This window comes from Thermobia domestica, chromosome 2, assembly GCF_964235325.1.
Source record: "Thermobia domestica chromosome 2, izTheDome1.hap1.1, whole genome shotgun sequence".
In the NCBI taxonomy this organism is placed as follows: domain Eukaryota; kingdom Metazoa; phylum Arthropoda; class Insecta; order Zygentoma; family Lepismatidae; genus Thermobia; species Thermobia domestica.
This window is the reverse complement of record NC_137455.1, coordinates 228,144,627-228,168,972: the sequence shown is the minus strand read 5'-3', so window position 1 is coordinate 228,168,972 and position 24,346 is coordinate 228,144,627. Positions and strand designations below refer to the sequence as shown.

Genomic DNA, 24,346 nt, shown 5'->3' with positions numbered 1-24,346 from the left:
TGAATGAGGTTTTCCTGGGTTTTCCTCATTCATACCAGGCAAATGCCGGGGATATACCTAATTTATAGGTCCAGGCCGCTTCCTCCCTTCCCCAATCCTTTCTTCCTTCCCTTTCCCCGGATAGTGTGCTCCCTCAAACGTGACGGGCTAAATGGCCTTAGATGCCGAGAGCAGAAATCTAAAAATCCTAAATCCTAATCTAGTTGAGGGAAAGATGTTAATACAGGGTGTCTAAGATATTGAGTTTAGTAACTGCAGTATACCGTATTTCTGGTATCACTTTTTTTAAAATTAACATTCCAATATAAAAATCAAAACACATTTTTTTCGTCCCATTTTAAGCATTTAATCTGCATTAAAGGAAGTGGCGAAAGGAAAAAAAGGAACGATTTCAAAGTGAAAAATAATAATCAAGTGTACATATATTGGTCATTTAGCCACTAGAAATGTGTTTGACATTCACACTTATTGCATAACTACAGTAGAAGGCCTGCTTTAATTTTTTTTTAATGGAATAGGCTCACTATGTGTGTAATGCAATCAATCATATCTAGCCTGGTCTACTTACCTTTGGCTTGAAAAGTTATCAGACAAAAAACACACTTAACTTTAGTTGAAACTTAAATTCACAAAATTTAATTGTTAATTCAGTTTTTAGAATTTTGAAATTCCAGTATTTCCAGTATGTAAAATAAAATCCAGTATAATTCAAGGACTTCTACTACAGTAGACACCTTGTGATATCTTGATTTGAACTTAGTACTCAGCGTTTAACATAATGACTTTTTAATTTAACTCACGCTCAAACGTCTGGCACCCAAATGACTTCGCGCCCAAACGTCACGTACCGTTATATTCTTGAAAAATAAAAAAAAATAAATAAAAATATAAAATGAAATCTTTTAGTTTCAGTCTCACGGTTATGTCTGCTATGCTCAAGGTGACGGTGTGATGAGAAATGAATGAAATGACGGAATGAAGACAGTGGGAGGAAATATAAGAATCCCGAGAAAACCCACACACAAGGTGTTTGTCCACCACAAAGCTCACTTGGCGCTAGCTGGAATCGAACTAGGGACACCATGCACCAGAGGTGAACCCTCTACAACTGAGCCACCGCAGCCTATTATACTTTTGTTCATAACCAGACTACAGTTATTTGCATTGTATTGGAAAGTTGATGGGGAGGGGGCTCTGAGGTGTCCCGTATTCTCATGAAAAAAATATGGGATGCTTATTTACGCTGGAAGATGTTAATTTCATACAAGACATTTTGAAACATTTATTTATTTCATATAACATGAATTGTATCTTTGTTTTAAATTAATAGACCCCTTTTGGTATTCACATTTGCCGAACTTCAGTCAAGCTTCTAGATGACTTGATCTACATGTGTTCGTTTGTCTGCCGAGCTCCTTCATGGTTAAAGCGGTTAGTGTACGTGTCTTCGGCGTGGGAGAACCGGGTTTGCTTCCCGGAGGGAGACCTTGTGGTTCGGATTCCATGTTAATCAGCAGGTCCCGTCTCATATAGCCTCGCTGCTGAAAGGGACGTTAAACACAAAATCAACTCAACTCGTTTGTCTGCCTCTACCACACACACTACAGGTTACAACTTTCGGCCTTTTAAGTTAAAATTTGCAGAGTACAAGCACAAGACACTCTAAATTTCCTGTACAGATTTTGGCGGCATACCAACGTAAAATGTCAAAATGGCGGCCATTTTTTCAAAACAGCGAGTATCCGCGCTACGAAGCGCAATTTTCAGTCATTTAAGGTGAAATTTCGACGTTGGAAGCACGAAATACGCTAAATATGCTGTATAGATTTTCTCACAAATCGAATGTAAAATTTCAAAATGGCGGCCATTTTTTCGAAACAGCAGTGAGTAGAAAATTGTTGCAAGTTGTGACAATGACAATCTTCAAATATAAATCACACTTTAACACTTTTACCCCAAAGACATTGAAATATTTCGAAAAAACCCAATTAAACCCCCCAAAAAAAAAACAATTTAACCCTGGCTCTAACCCGCCTACACTCGCTAACGCTCGCTCGGCAATACTGTGAAAATTAAATGTATAAACTTTAGTACAGAAGGAAATCAACCCAGCTAGTAACCTACACGGGGGACCAGTAATCTAGAACCTTCCCAATGAGAAGCTTAATTACTTGGAGATCTACCTCAGGACTCTGTAAATAGTGTCGACACATAGCAAAAAACTACAGTGCATAAAATACGAACCATCTGGTGCTAGGTGGCTACTAAAAAGCACGAATGCTACTCAACGAGCCAGGGCAGAAGCGCAACAGTGGACCCCGATCGTGAGCGACAAGGGACGTGCATAGGTAGCTGGCGCGTCAGCGATGGGGGGTATACGCATAAACAAGGATAGTTGAAGAACACATTTACATTTACAATAATCTCACTATCACTCAAAATTCATTTCAATATGCTGTGCATTGACAGTAATAACTTGTATTCACATTCTCATTCCTTCACGAAACATGTTCCATATCATATTCTACCTACAAATTTTCCATTTTGTAGAACCGTCTGCTCGAGTGAATCCTACTTCTCCCTAAATCGCAGGTTCTTGGCAAGGTTCTAGAACACTAGACGCCCTTCCCGTTTAGCCGTAATAAAGACAAAAAACGACGTGCCGAGTGGGGCTCTAACCCGCCTTCACTCGCTCGGAAATATTATGTAAATGAAATATTGAATTTTGGTACAGAAAGGAACGAACCTAGCTGTATATATCTTGGTTCGCGCTTAGTTTTCGGTGCCTAGCTTACTTTATATGTCGTAAATTGTGATTTTTACTATGTACCTCACGCCTAAACGTACAGCGCCGAAACGTCCGCGCCCAAACGTCCTGTTCTGGAATATAATAGATGAAAGTTCACTAAGCAGCAGCTGCTTTTCTCTCTTCGTACCCCGCAATTAATTGTACGGACTGAAGATGCCTAAAAACTTAAGATGTGCTATAAAAATGCTTTACAGGAAAACAATATGGAAATTATTTAAATCAGTGGTACAATCTACCTACAATATTCTTCACGCGTTTAGCAATATTTATTTACATGGCTGTATTTGCCAAAATTACGTTCGTCAGTTTAATCTGATGGAAAGCTGATTTTTCTCCTTGTGTCGTGTGTAATTGTCAGATTTCCATTTTTCTAAGACCTGGACCAAAGCACAATTCTATGACCTAGCTTCTGAAAAAGATTATAATTCTTGTTAACTTATCTAATGTGTTGTTGGAGAAAAGGTCAGTCATCTTCCCTGCGTTTGTAAATGTAGAAACATTCAAAGCCTTTTTCCTTTTCTTTTCTTTTTTTTTTCTTTTTATCCGAGTTCCCATAAAGTGCAATGGAAAAAGTAGCATTTTAAATTTCGCTCGCTATTAAGTCGAACAGGGTGGTGTAATAACTTCCTCGAAACAGAGTACTGTTCATTCACTAATTACAGGATTTCCAGCCAATGTCAGATTTTTTTTTTCACTTTTCGAATAAGCTGATATTGATAGTAGAAGTGGAACGGAGTTAAAAAAAAAACGGGAAATTACCCTGTCCCGACTAAATTTACGGGGACGCGGGACACTCGGGCCCAAAAACGGGACGTATGGCAGGCTTAAGCGTAAAATAAATAGTTTTATTGTTGAAGTATTCATTTCCGATCCTTCTACGTTTAATTTCCCGAGCACTTCTTTCACGGCGTGTACATCAAAACTTCCACTAGTACGGAAATTTGAACTCAGCACTTGAAATAGTAAGCGTTACATAGTCTTCGGAACCCCGAGCATTAAGCTTCTTAAATTTGACAAGAATTTTTACGCTATTGCTGGTGTTGATTCTACAGAATAATTATTTGAAGAGTAGCATCAAATGACTGAACTAAACTGTTATTGTTGGAAAACCAAATTTTAGTTGAAGAAACTTGTGTTTTACATCCAAGGTAAGAAATAATGCTAATACTTTTACTCATGTATTTACATATGTACTATTAGTAGCGGCACCGATGACCTTAAACCCGTCAAATGTTTGAGTGATAACGTCCCTTGGTGTCGACGAGCACACTATTCACGGAAAATATTTTCTAAAGTACAAGATTGCTTATTGTACTTCAAATAGGCTTTCAGCATAATCCATACATTAATTTGTTCTATAACTATCTCAAGCTAAGGTATTTTTTAAAAAATTCATTCAGTGCATTCAGAACTTTATGAAGATCGTATGTTGAATGTTGTTGTCTACCTTAACGTGAAAGCCTCTAATTCGCCCAAGGAAAGTCTAAAATCTGATGAAAATCACTTACGATGTGATCACCTTAGTTGTACCAATGATATATTAACAAATAGGTCAAAAACCCAGGTGGGTTTTTTCAGGTGGGTCCAACCCGAAAAAAACCACTGGTTTTTTTCGGGCTGGGCCCACTTAGGCAAACCCTGGTTAGAGCCCCGCAGGGCACGTTGTTTTCTGTCTTTATTACTGCTCAATGGGAAGGGGGACAAGTAATCTAGAACCTTGCCTTCTCATTTAGTGCATACTCTGCGGAAAGACACACATAGCTCCATGCGAGCCGACTATTTGGGTGGTCCGGGGCTCCGGCATCGGCAAGATTTTTAGTTTGGACCCGTTTCTCTTACGTTTAAGTCAAAGTCAGCCGTCTTACCGACTGAGCTAGGGTATCCCCAAATTATCGTTATAGTACCGGTATATTTTACTTATCACAGCAGAGCCCTTTATGATAGTGTTCATAAAAGACTAACTAGAAGGAAATGAATCAAAAAGTATCGATACTCCGCTGAAAACATATAACACGTCTGCCCCGTTGCAAAGCTCTGACCTAACCTGAAAATGTAAGAAATGTGTCAAAATTTGGTAGAACCGTCTGCTCGAATAATGCCAAAAGTAGTAAGAAAACTGATCTTCCGCAGGTAGCGTCCCCGAATTAGACCTTCAGTTTTTTAACGTTTTTAACCTTAAACCAGTTTTTAACGTTGTATTGCTATTTATTTGTTATTATTTTAACCTATGTTGCCTATAATTAGCTACTCCTCTTTCATTTTCATCGTTCACTGTTAACATTTAATCATAAATAATTCTTGTTTTCATGCTTTCTGTGCTTTATGCTAGTGTAAATTCATCTGTATTATATTACTGCACAAAATTAATTACTTTCTCATGCTTCCCACTAGCGCTTAACAACACTCTACTAATGTAAGTATACTTTTAGATGGGGCGTTGGGAGCGGAGTTTCCTATCAAATACATGTCCGTGGGACAAAAATCCAGAACACATACAAATATACTACCTGTACTAGGTTGCTACACAACGGGATGATTATATTCGTGAAATATAAACTCCTTTTAGTAGGAAATGCACTGTTTATGTCTTAAAGAGTGTTTAAATAAGGATTTGTAATGAAATATTCAGACTGACTTCAGGAGAGCTGAGTATAACTACAGCGTGTGCAGGTATATCATAAAACAGCACTATATAAAGCAGAATCGACTTAAAAGCACGAACCAACTTGTGTTATGTGGTCATTAAAAACCAAGATTGCTATCTGAGACAGGCAGGGGAATACTAGCCGTAGTGAGGCTTTGTGTATGGAGCAGGCGCGTTACTGACCGTGGGTATACACATAAATGGTAGTGGAAAAACATTTTATGTTTCATGAAAGCATGTGCCCTATAGCCATATACAACTAGCACAGCTTTGTGTGTTCAATGATCACTTTGTACCAAGAATGCAAATAGGCAACAAAATTTTACTAGCCCAAAAAAAAAATCCAACCTACTTGCTCACATTCCATTAGAAATCATAGCTATTGTTTAACTTTAGGGAGGCCAGGATTTTAACCGAATTTTCCCGATATTCTATTCACATTCGGATGGGTGAGGTTAAATACATTTAATTCAGACAGTTGCCGAGCGAGCGTTAGCGAGTGAAGGTGGTTTGGAGTCACACAAGGCACGTTGTTTTCTCCACCCCCCATTACTAAAGATTTACCAAAATAATTTATTTACGTTTAAAATAAATAATAGTGATTTTAAAAACTCGCTCGGGGCGAGTGTTTATTAGCATCAGTGCTTTGTACACTGTCTTTATATAACACTTTGTTTCATGTCTTTCTTATGGAGTATTACCTGGTAAACGCCACACTTTTCATTTCGAATTTTGCCTTACTATACATGCAAGAGGTAAGACCCCGATATATTTTTATTACTTGTACGATCTTATTGTGTAATCAAGTAATATATATTTCTTCCGTACATTTTTCAACTGCATGCCCGCATTACATGGGATGGCATCTAAACTTTTGCCCCATTTCACCATATTTGGTTCAGATAATACTCGCTTTTCAGTTCCTGCTCTCCATTTAAGTTTTCCCTCCATTACTGGAGCATACATGTTCTAAGTTAAAGGTTGGTTTTAGACAAGATAAATGAATTAGTAAGATAGTGGGCTTTGAAACTGCCATAACTCTATGTACCTAATATTGCCACAATACCGAATTCATATAGTCCAGAATTTAACTTTTTTTAAAACATAATTTATCAGCATACAGTCTTGATCATCAGTACTTTATATCTATCTATCTATCTATCTATCTATCTATCTATCTATCTATATATATATATATATATATATATATATATATATATATATATATATATATATATATATATATATATATACATGCATTTCCTTGATATCCAGCGGACCGACCTTCTTTGCGCTTCCCAGATGTGAATAGGTCCAATGCTAGCTTCTAGTGGGTACCTAGCCCAAACAGGTAGATATTTTTTGCATAATTGCGCCCAGCATTATCTGTAGAGATGCAACAACACCATCTGTCGACGAACACTTAAAACAGTCCTATTTTGTGTGTGTACGCAAGGATAAAACTACTTGTATGTTGTGTGATGTGAAGTTAAATTAAAACAGAAACCTACAGCAAAGTTGAGAATTGAGAAGAATCGGGTTATCTTCAATTTCTGAAATATAATGCTTTACATACTCTTCTTCATAAATGAGAAACTTATCAGTGCTCTACGCTAATTCCAATTTTTATTATTGTTATTGCATGAATTTAAAAAGTTCTGAGAAGTTGTGTTTCGCATAAAATTAGTGTAATAAGTTTCAAACCTGAGATATGATTGAATGTCGGAATTAAATGTAGTTTCATTGTCCATGTGTATGAGAAAGCTTCCAGTGAAAGAAGATATCAGTAAAGCACACTGTCATTATATGATAAAGAGGGAGCGGAAAAGATCGATAGATAAGTTAAACTTGATATGTAAGAGAGTTTCCCAAGTAAAGCTATGGTTATACTTTCCAAAATTAGAATATAGAATAACTTATTCAAATCCAAGTCCGCGCATAGTGTAGCAGTAGATTACTTTTGGCGAAGGGGGGGGGGGAACAAATAGCAAGACCGGGTAATAATCTCCGTTATCAGCCTTTTATGGCTAAAGCTCTGTATTTGTAATAACAATTACAACTAACCTGAATAATGTTCCTTTTTCACGTCTTCCAAACTTACATGCAACGTAGAAAATTACAGGAATAGATTTTTGAAAATACAGAATCAGTTTAGTTAAAAAAGATATTTTCACACCATTGTTGTTACCAAAGAAGAAAAGAAAAGAAATTCTACCCAAAGAGCTGCATAAGAGAAAAAATGTTAAGCCCTATGCCCGATGAAGAGTACCCTTGGGAGTATGGAAATATAGGCTAAAAATACCTGATATACTAACATTATTATTATTATTATTATTATTATTATTATTATTATTATTATTATTATTATTATTATTATTATTAAGTGTGTTCCATAAGCTCAATAACCAATTCTATATTCGTATTGTATAATCTGAATTTTTAATGGTAATTTTGTACATTTTTTAATTGAAGGATACCTAAGAAGAAAGAATTGCGTGAAGCCTGGATTAGGTGTATTCGACGGAAAAATTGGACTCCTAGTGCTGGTAGTGCACTTTGTTCTGTACATTTCCGAGAAGATGACATTGATAGAACGTCCCTCTCTTGTGTGAGAATTCGCGAAAATGCAGTTCCATCTGTATTTCCTGCTTTTCCAAAGTATTTGCAGAAGGTATATTCAGTTTCTTTATTTTTATTTATTTATTTGAACCTTGATAATTTTATACATTATCATCACTAGAAAGATCAAAGATTTCTCTTGACTCCTGGTGAAATTATAGCTAACTGGTTCATAATAGTTTTGCTATCTTAAATATCTTGAACTAGGAAATAAATAACTAAATAAAGCAACGTTTATTTTAAAATAATGTGACAGTTTCGCCAACTAACTGAACATATTGGCTTCATCAAACACTGTAAAAAGAAGCATTACTGTACATTTATAACCTAAAGTATACGTTGGAGATTTAGGGGAGGGTGCAAGTGAGTTAAGTGTTCCAAGAAAGGGAACGTTTTAGAGATATAAGGAAATTACATAAGTTGCTTGTAGGCTCATTGTGTCCGTATGCTACGTACATAAATGTGATCTGTCACGAACAAAACAACATATTATTACAATGATACTAAGCCGTTTAAGCTAGGAGTTAAAAGAACTCGTTCAGGATTAGTGCAAAATTCTTTGATTTTTAGTGGTAATGAATGTACTAAATATTACTGGTATTAAGACGCAGACTGGGTTGTGATTTAATTAGCATTGTGTTAAAAGTATATGGGGAAGAGAGGCAGGATTTTAATACAGTGACTAATTATAATATCCAACGCTGAAGGACGTATCTTAATTGATTTTCTGTATTTTAGTACATGCTTGTCTGTATGTCTGTAAGAGGGTTGGCAAAAACCATGGTTTTTATTGAAAAAAAGTTTTTTCTTTGGGGTTTAAACTTTTTTTTTTTGTTAAAATAATTTGCTCTGTGTATTTATATTACATATGGGCAGAGATAAGTTTGTTTCACCTTGGTGTTATTTTGCAACTACCGGGTTATGGTGGAAGGGGTCACATAAGCTTAGAGCGGAGTCCAAACCGTTTCTCGACTTACATCCGAAACAAATTGTCCTCCATTTGAACTCGAAACCGGGACTAATTGGCCACAAATGCGGTACGTTTGCCGACTCACTCGCGAAGGACTCCTGATAAAAACACGTTGTACTGATCTTTACATACTTTTAATACATTTGTCTAATTGTCTTTTGAGGACCAGAAGATAAACATGTACACAAGTAAAACCATTATAGAAAATTACATATGGGCAATTTCAAAATACTGCAGAGTACAGAAGAACTAATTAATTCCAAATTAGTTCTTGGGGGCCGCGGTGGCTCAGTGGTAGAGCGTTCACCTATGGTGCTAGGGGTCCCGGGTTCGATCCCAGCCCCCGCCAAGTAAACTTTGTGGTGGACCAACACTGTGTGCGTGGGTTTCCTCCCACTTCATTCCACCATTTTCATTCATTACTCATCATCAGTCTCCTTTAGCCTAACCGGCATAATCGTGGGACGTAAAGCTCAAAGATTTCATTTCCAAACTAGCGGGAACACGTAATATGAAAAAGCTGCACAAGCTGAAGCGCTGGAGCTAGAGAAACGAAATTTGCTCAGATGATGTATCATGAAGAGTAGTTTATTAAACAATTGCGAAATTTTCAAAACGTTACCATTTTTAATAAAAAATGAACAAGTATCGGAAGCAAAATTAAATCATCGGAAGCAGTACAACGTAGGTGATTTATTCTGCCACCTGTTGAAGGAATTATGCACTTCACGTTGTATTTCCATATCATTGCTGCAACAGAGGATAGTTTTTTTTCTTCAATGTCACTTGGCACTGTAGCATCCGTGGTCCTCAGATATTTCCTTGTCAATACGTGAGAAATTGACTCTCGCCTTAATTATATCATGTTGATAATCGAATGTTATAGCACAAATGCACAATACTTTGAATTTTCATTTCAGAGAAGGCAGAAGCAGTACTCCAGTTTCCTTGGATGAGAGCGAAAGCAGTACTCGAGTTTCAGTGGATGAGAGCGAAAGCACTACTCGAGTTTCAATGGATGAGAGCGGAAGTGCTACTCGAGTTTCATTTGAGGAAAGCAGAAGCACTATTAGAGTTACTCTGGATGAGAGAGCATCCTCATCTGAAGGTGGCACTCTCAGCAGCACGCAGTCTCAGCTTCCAACGGAAGAACAGTGATTACGAAATATTTGTAAATATTTGTAAGAAGTAATCCGAACAACTTAAGACTTTGTTCATATACTTTTGAAACTGCATGGTGATAAGTCTGTTTTTTGCATTTAGTTTTTGTTGGGTGCTAATTTTGAAGGAGAGTTACATAAAGTGAGAGTCGTTTAGCTTGTATGCGTAACGGAAGAACAGTGATTGCGAAATATTTATAACTATTTATAAGAAGTAATCCGGACAACTTAAGAGACTTGTTTATATATGGTTGAAACCGCACACGGTTGATAAATCTGCTTTGTACATTTAGTTTTTGTTAGGTGATAATCAAGGAAAGTTACTCATAATGAAAAGAGAGTCGTTTAGCTTGTATGCATATGAAACAAGAGTTAATGTTTACCATCGGGGTAGTTATCAATAAAGACGCATTGTACATAGTTTCCAGTAATATAACATTTATTCATACACGAGATAATTTGCAGCATCTGTGCTGTAGGTAGTCTGCTATATTATGAACTGAAAGATAGGCATAATTCAAATACCTCATTCACTTTTTTTTTTTTTTCAAACTTGTAGTTACTTATATTAAATTTTGACAAAATGGTCGTATGGTATTTTGTAAGCTGGTCAATGGTATCGGCAGAGAAGGGATTTATAAACCTACCAGTTGGTATGAGTCAAGCAGCTTGTAACTGCTAAGAAAAGTTACCCCCAAAAATATTTAACTATTTTTCGAAATAAAGTAATTAGTATGGCAAAAGGGTGTATAGTATTTTTATAATTGAGTATATGGGAAACTGCATGGTACGAATGGATTTTTAGGTACATTGTACTCACCCCACGGACCTGGATTTTTGACAGCATCGACTAAAGCATGAAGACCAGCAAATAATAGTTAAGAACCACGATGGAGTGTTTTATAGTTTGTGACCTCAGTTCCAGATAAAAAATGAGAAGTGGAGAATTTTAACATGTAGCAAAATATTCCTCACCAAATAACTCTCCAACTTCCTACCTCAAATCGCCTCCGAATTTGCACCAAGCAAGGCGAGCACATATAAAACACAACCGGATGTTTTTGTTTCTCAACATAAGATAGTATTTAGCTGAAGTGACGGATTGCAAATAAAAATTTTGAAAATGAATCCTGTATCGTGCAGATGCTATGCAACCAGTTTGTGAGAGTGATGACTGGGTCGCTTCTCGATCAAGTGTGTCTATACGCCAGATATTGACACACGTTTGTTTCTGGATGCATGTTCCGATAGTTCGGCGAAAAAGCTTCCGGGTGTGTTTTATTTGTGCTTGATGCGAAATCAGGTTGAAGGTTGCACAGTTCGAAATTTTGATATTTTCTTCCATTTTCGCACAATTTTCAAACTCAAAAAGTTGTGAAGAGGCTTCAGATATTGGCATCTGGTACTAAGTATTATTATATATACACAACAATTTGCTTTTCTCAACTTTTTTTTCTCTAAAACAGTTTTTGTTAATCCTCTTATGCATTCTGTAATATGATCATTGAGTATTGTTATAGTTTGTAGTACATTGTCATTCTAAAGTCAAAATCAAGCAATAAATATATAATGCCCTTTATTTACCGTATAGTATTTTTTAATCTTTCATCCTAATCTTCTTATAGTTATTTTTACATGCTTGCCCTCACACATTCTAATACGGTTGTGCCATTACCATGATTTTTACTATTCTTTTTTCGACATGACAATTTAGAAAAGACTTAATCCTTTGTTCTTGGAGCCATCTGGATGCCGCCATGTTTGCTTATGCATTTGGAAGTGTTTGTTTTCCCTTGTGCATTATCTTCGAGTATAATGTGTTGTTATGGGGTAATTAGTCGTCAATTGCTACTTTGCTGAGCGATTGTGCAGCCGACTTTGTAAAATTTTGGATTAAAATGTACAGGCCAAATTCGTTGAAAGGTCAAATTTATTAGATTTGTTTCAGTTTCTTGCTTTAAGTCGAAATCTCCCTACGAGGAACCAGTGAAAGTTTCCGTGTCCATTACAAGAGTAAATGATGGAATAAACGTTTATGTAACCTTCAGGAATATTCAGGTTTAGGCTTAAATATAAACTTATTATTTGCTGAACTATATTTTCATTAAAATTCAAAACGTGTTACAGTTTCGTCAACTAACTCTGGCTTCATCAGACACTAATGAAAATATATAGCTTTGCTCAGCAAATAATTAGTTTATATTTAATTCTAACAAAGCAAATCTTCTATTTATGGAAAAATCACAGGTTTAGGCGTTTTCTATTGCTTTTTTAGTATTTATGTATACACATATATAAATTAAATGACGTTAAAAGAGTCGTTAATAAGTTACTTCTTATTTTATGAACAAGCAAAGTGCAGCTGGAAGGTAGCAAACTATCATCTATATTTGCTCTCTCCAAAAGGATGTGGGCTGATAAGGGTCATTTTTCGCCCATCGAACATCGGAAAAATGTAAAGTGTTTATAGAGGCTAGATACATTCTGTTCTCTCATAGGTCGAAAGACACACGGAACCAAAATAAATTGACGTCCGAGAAGTTGGCCCCCCCCATTGAAGCACTAATGATCTCTTCTAGTGCAATCGTTAGTGCTTCGTTAGTGCTTCTTAGAAAACCAACTCCCAACATTAGTGCTTCAAGAGTTTGGACGCTAGAAGCAAAAAACTTTGGGGGGGGCCAACTTCACGTTAGCCCCCCCCCAGAAAGCACTAACGATTAAACCTAGTGGAATCGTTAGTGCATCGTTAGTGCTTCCAGAAAACACGAATAGTTTCGTTAGTGCTTCACAATTAGTGTGGCTATAGCCAGTTATATGTCACGAAATTCCCATAAGGAATACATGGGGAATTTTTAATTGGCTCAAATTACCAACAAATTCAAAAGCGCTAATGACCTCTTCTAGTGCAATCGTTAGTGCTTCGTTAGTGCTTCTTAGAAAACCAACTCCCAACATTAGTGCTTCAAGAGTTTGGACGCTAGAAGCAAAAAACTTTGGGGGGGGCAACTTCACGTTAGCCCCCCCCCAGAAAGCACTAACGATTAAACCTAGTGGAATCGTTAGTGCATCGTTAGTGCTTCCAGAAAACACGAATAGTTTCGTTAGTGCTTCACAATTAGTGTGGCTATAGCCAGTTATATGTCACGAAATTCCCATAAGGAATACATGGGGAATTTTTAATTGGCTCAAATTACCAACAAATTCAAAAGCGCTAATGACCTCTTCTAGTGCAATCGTTAGTGCTTCGTTAGTGCTTCTTAGAAAACCAACTCCCAACATTAGTGCTTCAAGAGTTTGGACGCTAGAAGCAAAAAACTTTGGGGGGGGGGCAACTTCACGTTAGCCCCCCCCAGAAAGCACTAACGATTAAACCTAGTGGAATCGTTAGTGCATCGTTAGTGCTTCCAGAAAACACGAATAGTTTCGTTAGTGCTTCACAATTAGTGTGGCTATAGCCAGTTATATGTCACGAAATTCCCATAAGGAATACATGGGGAATTTTTAATTGGCTCAAATTACCAACAAATTCAAAAGGGCTAATGACCTCTCTTAGTGCAATCGTTAGTACTTTGTTAGTGCTTCTTCGAACACCAAACCCAACATTAGTGCTTCAAGAGTTTGGACGCTAGAAACAAAAAAAACTGTGGGGTGGGGCCAACTTCACGTTAGCCCCCCAGAAAGCACTGACGATTAAACCTAGTGCAATCGTTAGTGCATCATTAGTGCTTCTAGAAAACACTAATGTTTTCGTTAGTGCTTCATTATTAGTGTAGATATGGCAAATTGTGTGTGACGAAAGTCACGTAAGATAAACATTGGGAATTTTTTATTGGGTCAAATTCCCACCAAATTCAAATGCGCTAACGATATCTTCTAGTGCAATCGTTAGTGCTTCTTAGAACATCAACTCCCAATATTAGTGCTTCAATAGTTTGGACGCTAGAAGCAAAAAACTTTAGGGGGCAACTTCACTTTAGCTTCCCCTCAGAAAGCACTAACGATTAAACATAGTGCAATCGTTAGTGGATCGTTAGTGCTTCCAGAAAACACTAATGTTTTCGTTAGTGCTTCACTATTAATTTGGCTTTGGCGAATTACATGTCACGTAACGCCTGTAAGGAATACATGCGGAATTATTCATTGGGACAAATTCCCGCCAAATTCTAAAACGCTAATGATATCTTTTAGTGCAATCGTTAGTGCTTCTTAGAACACCAAGTCGAAACATTAGTGCTGCAATAGTTGGGACGCTAGAAGGAAAAAACTTTTGGAGTGCAACTTCACGTTAGCCCCCCAGGTAACACTAACGATTAAACCTGGTGCAATCGTTAGTGCATCGTTAGTGCTTCCAGAAAACACTAATGGTTTTGTTTTGCTTTACTATTAGTGTAGATGTGCCCACTTATATGTCACAAAGATGTCCAAACTCACGAGGTCGGCGCTCACGAGTTCGAAACTTACGCTAACTCGACCTCAACCTCACGACGTGAGGGTGAGATAAGGCTGGTGATGTGAGCGTGAGGTTGAGTGAGCTCGAGGTGAGACGGGTGAGGTGAGCGTGAGGTCAGACTGGTGATGTGAGCGAGAGGTCAGGCTGGTTATTTGAGCGTGAGGTCAGGCTGGTGATGTGAGCGTGAGGTTGTGTGAGCGTTAGGTCGAAATGAGTTTGTGAGTTCAGGTCGAAATTAATTTTTTGAGCGTGAGCTTGAGGGAGGTTAGGTCAAAGTGGTCACCTCTGTTTACGAAACTCCCATAAACACATGGGGAATATTTCACTGGGACTAATTCCCGACAAACTCAAAAGAGCTAATGATATCTTTAATACAATCTTTAGTGCTTCGTTAGTGTTTCCTAGAGCAGTGACTCTTAACACTAGTGCTGCAATAGTTGGTCACTAAAAGCAAAAAAGTTTCATAGACAAACGTGAAGTTAGCCCCCCAGGAAGCACTAACAATCAAACCTAGTGCAATTGATAATACATTGTTGGTGGTACTAGAAAACACTAATAGTTTCGTTAGTGCTTCATTATTAGTGACGAAACTCAGGTAAGAAAAACATTGGGAATTTTTCGTTGAGTTAAACTTCCGCTAAATTCAAAAGCACTAATGATCTCTTCCAGTGCAATCGTTAATACTTCTTAGAGCACAAAATCTGAACATTAATGCTTCATTAGTTTGGATGCTAGGAGCAAAAAAAAAAAAAAAAAAAAAAAAAGGACTATCTTCACGTTTGTCCTTGAATTTTTTTTGCTTTTAGAGACCAAACTATTGCAGCACTAGTGCTAAGAGTCACTACTGTAGGAAGCACTAACGAAGCACTACAGATTGTATTAAAGATATCATTAGCTCTTTTGAGTTTGTCGGGAATTAGTCCCAGTGAAATATTCCCCATGTGTTTATGGGAGTTTCGTAAACAGAGGTGACCACTTTGACCTAACCTCACTCAAGCTCACGCTCAAAAAATTAATTTCGACCTGAACTCAAAAACTCATTTCGACCTAACGCTCACACAACCTCACGCTCACATCACCAGCCTGACCTCACGCTCAAATAACCAGCCTGACCTCACGCTCACTGAACCTCACGTTCGCATCATCAGTCTGACCTCACGCTCACATCACCAGTCTGACCTCACGCTCACCTCACCCGTCTCACCTCGAGCTCACTCAACCTCACGCTCACATCACCAACCTTATCTCACCCTCACTTCGTGAGATTGAGGTCGAGTTAGCGTAAGTTTCGAACTCGTGAGCGCCGACCTCGTGAGTTTTAACATCTTTGTGACATATAAGTGGGCACATCTACACTAATAGTAAAGCAAAACAAAACCATTAGTGTTTTCTGGAAGCACTAAGGATGCACTAACGATTGCATCAGGTTTAATCGTTAGTGTTACCTGGGGGGCTAACGTGAAGTTGCACTCCAAAAGTTTTTTCCTTCTAGCGTCCCAACTATTGCAGCACTAATGTTTCGACTTGGTGTTCTAAGAAGCACTAACAAAGCACTAACGATTGCACTAAAAGATATCATTAGCGTTTTAGAATTTGGCGGGAATTTGTCCCAATGAAAAATTCCGCATGTATTCCTTACAGGCATTACGTGACATGTAATTCGCCGAAGCCAAATTAATAGTGAAGCACTAACGAAAACATTAGTGTTTTCTGGAAGCACTAACGATCCACTAACGATTGCACTATGTTTAATCGTTAGTGCTTTCTGAGGGGAAGCTAAAGTGAAGTTGCCCCCTAAAGTTTTTTGCTTCTAGCGTCCAAACTATTGAAGCACTAATATTGGGAGTTGATGTTCTAAGAAGCACTAACGATTGCACTAGAAGATATCGTTAGCGCATTTGAATTTGGTGGGAATTTGACCCAATAAAAAATTCCCAATGTTTATCTTACGTGACTTTCGTCACACACAATTTGCCATATCTACACTAATAATGAAGCACTAACGAAAACATTAGTGTTTTCTAGAAGCACTAATGATGCACTAACGATTGCACTAGGTTTAATCGTTAGTGCTTTCTGGGGGGCTAACGTGAAGTTGGCCCCACCCCACAGTTTTTTTTTTTGTTTCTAGCGTCCAAACTCTTAAAGCACTAATGTTGGGTTTGGTGTTCGAAGAAGCACTAACAAAGTACTAACGATTGCACTAGAAGAGGTCATTAGCGCTTTTGAATTTGTTGGGAATTTGAGCCAATTAAAAATTCCCCATGTATTCCTTATGGGAATTTCGTGACATATAACTGGCTATAGCCACACTAATTGTGAAGCACTAACGAAACTATTCGTGTTTTCTGGAAGCACTAACGATGCACTAACGATTCCACTAGGTTTAATCGTTAGTGCTTTCTGGGGGGGGCTAACGTGAAGTTGGCCCCCCCCAAAGTTTTTTGCTTCTATCGTCCAAACTATTGAAGCACTAATGTTGGGAGTTGGTTTTCTAAGAAGCACTAACGAAGCACTAACGATTGCACTAGAAGAGGTCATTAGCGCTTTTGAATTTGTTGGTAATTTGAGCCAATTAAAAATTCCCCATGTATTCCTTATGGGAATTTCGTGACATATAACTGGCTATAGCCACACTAATTGTGAAGCACTAACGAAACTATTCGTGTTTTCTGGAAGCACTAACGATGCACTAACGATTCCACTAGGTTTAATCGTTAGTGCTTTCTGGGGGGGGCTAACGTGAAGTTGGCCCCCCCCAAAGTTTTTTGCTTCTATCGTCCAAACTATTGAAGCACTAATGTTGGGAGTTGGTTTTCTAAGAAGCACTAACGAAGCACTAACGATTGCACTAGAAGAGATCATTAGTGCTTCAATGGGGGGGGCCAACTTCTCGGACGTAATAAATTGTTCCTCATATCAAAGCTTACACAGCGATGTATTATTACGAGTCTGCTTTATTTAGGTTCATTGAATCCTTCTTACCACAAGCCTATGTCAACGACAGCAAACATTGTCAAAATGACGCAAAGTTGCCTCTTTTTGGGCACTAATTTCTATGGCTTATTTTCTTTCTCACGTATCTATTATATTCACATACAAAACATATCTTCCAGTATACAGATATTGCAAACTTGTCTGAATCGGACTCTTGATTTTTCCGGTGTTCGATGGGCGAAAAATGACCCTTAGCCCATCTCGTTTATATATATATATATATATATATATATATATATATATATATATATATATATATATATATATATATATAGTTGTACTAGTTTCAAGACAATTGCTGCAAATTTTGGTCAAGATATGTAGAGAAATTCTGAAACTAGTGAGGTACAAGTCAGAATATAAACTGCTTGGGATTTAAAGACTATTAAAGCATATGAAACACAATATGTCATTCCGATTACATTTAGACAGAACCTGGAAATAACAATGAAAAATATCTTCTAAACGTCACAGGTGATTACTCCATGAATGAAACCGAAATGGTAGATTGTGTTTCCTATGTTTTAATAATATTAAATCGCAAGCAGTTAATATTTTGACTTATACCTCGATCACTAGTTTCAGAATTTTGATACATATTTTAGCCTTATAACAAATTTGCAACAAACAATGCCTTCTAAATTTGCAACAAACAATACCTTCTAAATTTGCTACAAACATTACCTTCTAAATTTGCTACAAACATTACCTTCTAAATTTGCTACAAACATTACCTTCTAAATTTGAAACAAACATCACCTTATAAATTTGCAACAAATGTTATTTTATAAATTTGCAGCAAACATTACCTGATACATTTGCAGCAAACATGATCTTGCGATCGTGAAAACACTTTATGCAATGTTGCTGCAAACCTTTTAATATTTTCACCAAATTTATCAGCTCATTTTCGGAAATTTTGAGAAGAAAATTTGCACAAAATATTTGCAGCAAAGTCCTGGCAAACTTTCTTGCTGTGCAGTCGCAAACATTTCGTTTGTATTGGCATCTGTTTTCGTTTTCTGAGGCAACTTTGCTGCAAACTCAGCCAGCGTCAACTTCGTTATTTGCATTGAACTTTCGGCAAATTTTCCCATTTGAAAAGGCAAGTTTTTTGCAAACTTTTTAGTTTGCCTTTGCAAATTTTTAAACATTTTTAAAAAATTTTCTGTGCTATCTGGGTACTAGGTAGTAGATTAGTCCTCAAGATTTCTTCTTTGAGCGTCTGGGTATGCACGCATATTTCTGTTTTCTAATTTAGCGCCTTTTCCGGTAAATTTTAGTTATAGTTCTTTCTTATGAATTTTAATTATTGTGCCTAGCGAACAATAGCAGATTTGGTCCATTTGTTTTCTTCTCATTGGATCAACTTCTGTTCAGTGATGCCAATTCCTTCAGAGCCGTTTTCCCTTCACAAGCTTTAGAATTTCCCTTTTCCGGACAAAATTTCCCTTCATCCAAACCGTTCAAGTACTGTATTTAGTAAACGTATTTTTAAACGTTTTATCTTCCACCCCCTCTCCCAATCTTATAACCGCATACAGGCAGATACCTGACAGCCTTCCTTTGAGCTTATGCAGAATTTGAACTTGATTTGTTGTTTAGGTATCTAAGGCGTCGCGATAGAGGAAAGCAAAGGATATGGAAAGGTGTAAGTCAGGACCTATGATAAAGGTGCAATCTCTGCATTTGCCTGGTGTGACTGAGGAAAAACCGTATAAATACCTCGGTCAGGACGGACAACCTAAATAAATCATAAAAAATATAAAATAAATATTATGTAAATTTAATTTTTATCCTAGATATCATGATATATTTTAATATTAATGTAACCTAAGGTACAAAGAAAATATTAAGTATATATTTGTTATGTACTTACTTAAGAACAGCACTCCAATATTTATTGAAACGAATACGAACAGTTACAAAGAAAACTCTAGCTGCTGTTGTCTTTGGCTGTACACGAGGAATGTTCGTAAGCACAATACAAACTAAATCAAAGTTTGGAGATGCGGAATTCTTAAGAATTTGTAATTCTGTACGCACAGTCACCAGAAAATTTGTAAACTTACACTAACACACATACACTAATGACCCAGTATTCGCCCATATAAACATATTTACATTCACGACACGTCCCGAACACGAATCCAAACCAAACTGTTATAATAATTGGAATGATAATTTAATTGAGAAATGTTTCATCTTATTGCATTGCATTTAATACTACAACATCGTACAATAGATCAGACATAACTTGTAAAGCAAATTGAAATTAATAACGTCGTAATGCCTTCTACATGATGAATCTTCTTTCTAAGTACGCGATAAGTATGTATTCATATCAATATTTTTATTAAAAGGATATTCAACAATGGGAAGATTAATTTTGATAAAAGATTTTAAATAAGCATTGTTGTAATGTTTCGAATTTAACTGAAAATGTTGATCGATGTGTAATGTTGATAAATATTTAAATATTAACGAATGCAAAGCAAGATAACTTGTAAGAATTTATGTGAAATATGTGCAACGGATTATGTTTGGAACAAATAGGATGTTGAATTTATACTGAATTTTAATTAGATTAATCAGATACGCAAATACATTCAATCTATAAATGATTGAAGATAGGTTCAAATTTCCCTGCAATATTGAGAGATTACAAACAATTTCCCTTTTCTCCAAAATTTACTCAAAATTTCCCTGCGCCAAGGGAAATTTCCCTTCAATTGGCATCACTGCTTCTGTTAGAAACAAAAGAAAGGTAAAACAAATTACATAACTTGTTTGTATTTATCGAGATTTGAAGTTTTCAGTTTCATATTTTGTTTTATTTAAAGGTCCTATACTTCTATTTCCTGAAACATTATTCTGGACTTTCAATATTCAGAGGATGGGCTTATAACAGCTCCATTTGCGACTACCAGGGCTTATTTTTTGAAGAGGATAAAAAGAGTTGTATTTTCCCTTCCTGCAAATGATAATAATAATAAATGTAGGAATTAAATTGATTATTTATTTAGCTCCTAAAAAAGGTATTATCAGAGTACTGATCTTTAGTTAGTAATTGGTATGCACTGGTGCTCAGTGGCGGCGATTGGACGTTAAAAGTGGGGGGGGGCAAGATGTGATCTGAAAATGAAAATGAAATGAAATCTTTAAGTTTTACGTCCCACGGTTATGCCGGTTAGGCTAAAGGAGACGGTGATAATGAGAGATGAGTGAAATGGTGGAATGAAGAAAGTGGGAGGAAACGGGAGAACCCCGAGAAAACCCACGAGCACGGTGTTTGTCCACCACAAAGTTCACTTGGCGGGGGCTGGGATCGAACCCGGGACCCCAAGCACCAGAGGTGAACGCTCTACCACTGAGCCACCGCGCCCCCAAGATGTGATCTGAATATTTGTATATCAATGTTAGTAGTTTTCCTGGTTGTTTCTAACACTTTGTTTGACGAAATGTTGTATAACTAATAGGATACTATCTTTTTCAGTTAAAATACCGTATATCGTGTTTCATATTTAATTAAGTAAATTGACAAGAGCAACGTACATTAGGTACTAACCCTTGATTCCTTGCTCATGAATATCATAAAATTCTGTCTGGAAAATTGTGTGATCAGATTATTTAATAACATATTTGCAAAACAATAAATAGAAAGGATAATATTAATCATACTAATGAATAATGAGGCTTGTTTTGTAGAAGTTATATTGAAACTGAGGATTAATAAACAACTTACATTTTTAATTCCACATTTGCCATTAAATGTATGTCATTACTTTTAGAAAATGAAAGACAGTAAATACTACAAGCATATGCTACGACGCAATTGTAATATTAATTCCTTTGAATTGCAATTAAAACGCAATTCCTGTAGCTGTCTTAACTCCACGGGAAGACAAATAACCAATACCCACTTACGCAACGACAAATATTATATGGTACCATTTTTTTCTATAAACCAGTAATATATGCAAAAACTTTACATTTCCAAATTAAATTATATACACTAACCATTTTAAAGTACGGCTTTTTAAAGGTAAATTATTGAATTTCAGTCAATCAGCTACAGCATCATCCCTATTTATCCTAGAATCATGGTCAGTACCTCATCCTCTTCAGAATAGAACAACCTTTCAAACGGTTTCCTATCATGTCCCTAAGGCGGGAAAGTTTGAGGGAAATATGGATTTTTTTCTGATTTTTCTCAAACTCTGATCCCCTTTGGACCCCCTATGTTAACGCACAGATCTCAAAATCAACTGAAAAATTCGAAAGGGTGTACTAAATGTGTATAAAAAATTTCAAGCTTCTATCTTGAAAACTAAGTGCGGGAAAATGTTTACCAATGAGCTAAGAACATTCCCACAATGCCCCAGATGACCCAGATGTAATATAAAATTTTCCTGAGACATTCCTATTTATCCTAAGATCATTGTTCGTACAACATTCCCTTTAGAATAGATCATACTTTCAAATGGTACCACTCACAGGTCTCCATCATGTATCTCAGGAGGGGAAATCGCGAAAAAAAGGGATCTTTGTTAAAAAGATAACGTTTTTTACCTTTTTGCCCCTCTGGACCCCCCTGTTTTATCGCAGAAATTTGAAAAGAATGTGGAAAATATTAAGGGGTGCACTAAATTTATGTGCAAAATTTCAATCTTCTAGGTGCAAAAGTAAGCCCTGCAAAAAGTAATCAAAAAAGTCATTACAAAAAATATTTTTTAAGTTATGACGTCATCACACTACATCTCGACGCAGAAAGGCGTGAAAGGATATGTAACGTGTTCTACAATGCCTCCAGGCTTGAGAAAAAACAGAAGTAAAAAAGCTTTTTTGGTACTTTTTAAATCGAATAATGAAGATTCTAGGCTATCACAGAAAAATAGATGATATAATTTAAAAGAGTTAAGTGGTCACTTCAAAAAAGTGGGGGGGCAACTGCCCCTTCTTGCCCCCCCTAATCGCCGCCCATGCTGGTGCTCCCATACTTATTTTGTTTCAAAGTACTGACGTGACGTTTACCATATTGACTAGAAATGTACGAGGAGCTGCTGAAAAATTCGTAGCCCAACCCTGATGGAGTGCACGTGGTCTTCTATACTTCCCCCGAGAGTCAATATACTACCTTATACAGTGTTCCAGTTTTTGCAAAAAAGTTAAAAAAAATCTGGAGACTTCCTCGCACTACTGTTCGTAGCACTACCCTTATCAGATCTAAAATGGCGTCCTTTCAAGTGTTATTTAAGTTGGGAAATAAGTACAGGCAATATTTAGACGGAGCTAAATCTGGGGAATAAGGATGATGATCTAGACATTGAAATCTTAGATTATGCAATGCTAATTGTGTTCGCAGGGACTTGACGGACAGGTGTATTCTCCTGAAGGAACGTAATTTCTTTCTTTTCATTTTCCGTTGTGTTGAACTTTAGTTTTGTGAGTAATGTAGAGATTCTGGATTAAATATCTGACAGTTGCGGAGGTAGTCTATGAGTACGACTCCATACTTATCCCAGAAGAATAAGTGTGTTGCAGTTTCTCAACCTACGTCTGTGTCTTGAACTTCGTGGGGCGAGGGAGAAATGAGTGCTACTACTCCATTGACTGTTGTTTCGTTTCAGGATCATAGTGGTACAACCATATTTCGTCCATGGTTACTATTCGTGAGCGAAATTATCAGCATTACAGTCAAATTGGAAGAATACTTCTCTCGCCGTCACTCTTTTATTCTCCTGGCAGATTTTTTGGGAACCCATTATGTCGAGAACTTGCACATACCCAAGCCATTCTGAACTATGATACCGACGCGTTTGAAAGAAATTACCACAATCTCTGAGAGAAGTTTTGCTGAGACTATGGAAGGGGGTTGCAGCCAGACCTCAGACTATAATAAGTATGTCGTGAGTTTACTATACACTTTAAAAAGTATATAAACAATAGTTTAAATTATTTTTGTCACTTAAAAACTAGGGTGGCCTAGGCCCCCCGGCCCTGAGCTATATCCATCACTGGTTGAAATGCTGAAATTCTAAAGAATAAGTCACCAATTGCATCCATGATTTCGGGAACAGTCACTGCTTTAAGTCATCCTGGATGTAAAGCATAATTTGTTGAGAAATCGTCACGTTTAAACTAAGCCACTCACTTCTTCACCACTTATTTAACGGAGGAGAGTATCGTAGTGCTTCACTGATTTCCTCATTAATTTACTTCGGTGACTATCCTTGGTGGAACAAAGGGAGGATTTAGGATTTAGATTTCAGGGCTTTCGGCATCTAAGACAATTTAGCCCATCACGTTTTGAGGGATGACTCCCTCAGCGAGCACACTATCCGGGGAAAGGGAAGGAAGAAAGGATTGGGGAAGGAAGGAAGCATCCTGGGACCTATAAGTTAGGTACCACCCTGGCATTTGACTACACTGAGAAAAAAACTAGGATTACCGTGTGGATACATCGTATTTACGAGGGTGCGCTCCTTAAGTAATGTAATTTCATGTATAAAAGTACAGCAGGTGGGAACACCATGCCAAGTCTGGAGTTCCGCGGCTGGATTTCATGTTAAAAACACATTTCCTTTCTTTTCTTTCTCACAGAATGATATGACGTCTTATTACTATCGTAAGGTAGGGAGTCACAGATTTAGAAAGAACCAAGAGGAGACAGTCATAGGAAGGTGGTAACAACATT

The 24,346-nt window shown here is 37.0% G+C and overlaps 1 long non-coding RNA gene across 1 annotated transcript; it reads left to right on the top strand.

The window, feature by feature from the left end:
• The first annotated feature begins 7,445 nt into the window (after positions 1-7,445).
• Positions 7,446-11,781, top strand: LOC145678391 (uncharacterized). The gene is made up of 2 exons (XR_014130371.1): positions 7,446-8,124; positions 9,963-11,781. It is a non-coding gene; the product is annotated as an uncharacterized LOC145678391 (long non-coding RNA).
• The last annotated feature ends 12,565 nt before the right edge of the window (positions 11,782-24,346 follow it).